Source organism: Rhagoletis pomonella, unplaced genomic scaffold (genome assembly GCF_013731165.1).
Source record: "Rhagoletis pomonella isolate Grant_MI unplaced genomic scaffold, Rhpom_1.0 Rhpom_scaffold_00004, whole genome shotgun sequence".
In the NCBI taxonomy this organism is placed as follows: Eukaryota; Metazoa; Arthropoda; class Insecta; order Diptera; family Tephritidae; genus Rhagoletis; species Rhagoletis pomonella.
The window spans coordinates 28,413,283-28,416,400 of NW_023458558.1; positions in this window are offsets into that span (position 1 = coordinate 28,413,283).

The following is a 3,118-nucleotide window of genomic DNA, read 5'->3' on the forward strand; positions in this document are numbered from 1 at the left end:
TAACAATTACCAAATTGAAGGTGAGACTTACTGTTAGTGATTTATGATAATAATATGATGAAAATCATTCAGATTATAAACAAATTATTAAAAAAAATAATAATAATAAATTTTAACAACATTTTTTGTCACTTTCTTATATTTGCAATTTTTATATTGTATGCATAAACATAAGTAAACTAATTAGTGTTTCTAGAAGTTGTGCCTGCTCAGTGTTTCCATACACATTTTCGTAAACAAAATTTTTCCACGATGATGGAAAGTAATGGCTTTTCTATTAGATCTACCGAAATTGTTCCTAAATTTGCAAAAATTCGCAAACTATAGCTAATATTGAAAAAAGATTACAATATTTGGAACCAGCGACCTAAATGCACGCCAGCAATATTAATGCTGTTGCGATAAGCTAAAGCGCTGCGAGGAATGATAATTTACTTTATCTTTAGCGTTAACGAATTCAATATCTAATAATATGCACCAAACCTTTTTGCTGAACCCAGAATTTTTAAAAGAATTGGTCTTATTCGACTAGTGTGCTGTAGACACTTGGTGGTCGATGCGCGGGTTCCTACAATTAAAATAAAAGACTAATATTTTTCAGGCTTGTTGTTGACTTCATGATACAATATATTTTCACTATTACCAAGGGATTTGAGCAAAATTAGATTTTCGACCCGCCCTAATATACATACATATGCGTATGCGAAAGGCATGAAAACGATCTTGTTTCACTTCGATGTCGGTTTTCTGCCTATAAGTGTAGAATTTCAAACGTTTCGTTAACATTGGGTGGTACCCCATGACAAAAAGTATGTTCTCATATAATTACAAGCCAACAGCTCGTATGGTCTTGGTTGTATAAGGGTTTCGAGTTTTATGTTTGGGGAAAGAAGGTAAAAATCAAGTATCAATCATTATTTTTATTAAATTGAGGAAGTAAATTTACTCAATATAAGTTATAATTTCCTCAACATAAGTAATAATTTCCTTAAATAATTTTAAATTTTGTCAGTGCTGTTAAGACAAAGTTAATTGTGGCGTCGTGTGAAGACTACCCCTTCTGGTTCTGAGATCGCAGGTTCGAGTCCGGTTGTACGTGGTTAGAGTAAGATAAGTCAAATATTTCAATTTAAATATAAATTACAAATTGTAAAATTAATTTCATATATGGAAAAACCTAAATACTCAAATGCATTAAAAAATAAATTAGATAATTGTTTTTATACCCGAGCGCACTTGTGCACAAGGGTATATTAATTTTGTTCATATAACGGTTGTTTGTAACAGCCAAAACGAATCGAGATAGATATAGACAAATGTATACATAAATGCTCAGAATGAATAGAGAAATCGATTAAGCCATGTCTGTCTGTCCGTCCGTGTACGCGATACCTCAAGCAAAAATTGAGATATCTCAACGAAATTTGGTTTGCAGGTTTTCATTTATCCAAGGTAGTTTGGTATTGAAAATAGGCGAAATCGGACGGTAACAACGCCCACTTCCCATATAACGGTAACTTCCAGAAATACAAAAAACTGCGATATTTTAGTAACTACTGACGATAATTCACTCAAAATTGATATTTACAATAATTTTCAGACGAAAAATAAGAACATTATAAATTTTTGGGAAATGGGCGTAGCCACGCCCGCTTATGGTTACATGTGTATATCTTGGTAACCGCTGCACCCATTTCTTCCAAACTTGGCGCACTTATTGGCCTTGGTACAACATAGCAAATGGCCGAAAATTTTACAAATCGGACAATAACCACGCCCACATCCCATATAACGGTAATTTAGAGAAATACATAATCTTCGATAAATCAGTAAATAATAAAGCTAATTTATTCAGAATTGATTTTTACAACAATTATTTACCAAAAAATACGTTTATGATAAAATTTTGGAAAATGGGCGTGGCACCGCCTACTTATGATCACATATATGTATCTCGGTAACCGGTATACCAATTTGTACCAAACTCGGTATGGTTATTGCGATTGCCACATGAAAGCAAAAGGTTGAAAATTATTGAAATCGGACTAAAATTACGGCCGCTTTTCATATAAAGGTAGGTTTCAGAAATGCATGAAACTTCAATATTTCGAAATTTAAGGACGCTTATTTATTCAAAATTGATACACCCTGGCTTATCATGTAGCGGTAGCTTTCGGAAAGGTGAAAGCACATATATTTAATACTTGCGCCGGGTATTTAATGTTCGGCTCCGCCCGAACTTACGACTGCTGCGGCTGCATTCAATTTGAGAAGCAATTTCATTATCAACATGTCGTCTTTGTATGGAGAAAATATACACCACTTTTAACAAAAGAAAAATTGTCAAAATTAAACGAAAATAAAAGGCATTTGACCGTCTTGTAATAGTAATATTATGATGTCTTATGTCTAAGCCAATTGTTATTGGCCACGAAAGATTAATTTAAAACTTATCTTTAGCCCGCGCAATTCAATCAAAGTGTATGAATTTCAAAAATAAAACTTTGTCTTGCAATATCTATGGAATGCGTTAATTGTTACAAACAGGACGATGTATCAAATTAAAGGTTATTAAATTTACTACCTCACGTTGATTTGTCATTTCTCAATAAGTCTACAAGTTTTTAAGATATTAAGATAAAACTTACAAAAACTATAATTTTCCCTTATGAATTTTCAATTCTTCATTACTTCAGCAACCAAGTGAAAAATACAAAAACAGTGAGATGAGATTTATTTCAAATGTTTTAATGTTTTCGGATATTTATATAATATTAAATGGACCATGGACTTGCGTCACGCCGATCTGGTTAGTTTTCAAGATCGTGGTGAATTAAGTCAAACATGTATTGTCAAAGATTAGGAATCGTTTGATAAGTTAAAAGTAGTTTCAAGTTTTTGTAGTTTTTAGTAGTTTTAAGTCCATCTATGCAGTCTCGAAAATTGGTCCCGAATGGTTTCATTAGTCACCGAAGAAGCACATTTTTCGTGGTTTCTAAATTTGCCATTATATGAAAGTAGGGAACGTGCAACAAGTGAAGGTATACATAATATTTTAGTTAATTTTAGTGACTGTAGGTAAATGTAATAGTCTTTAACATATCCTGGGAAATCCTTT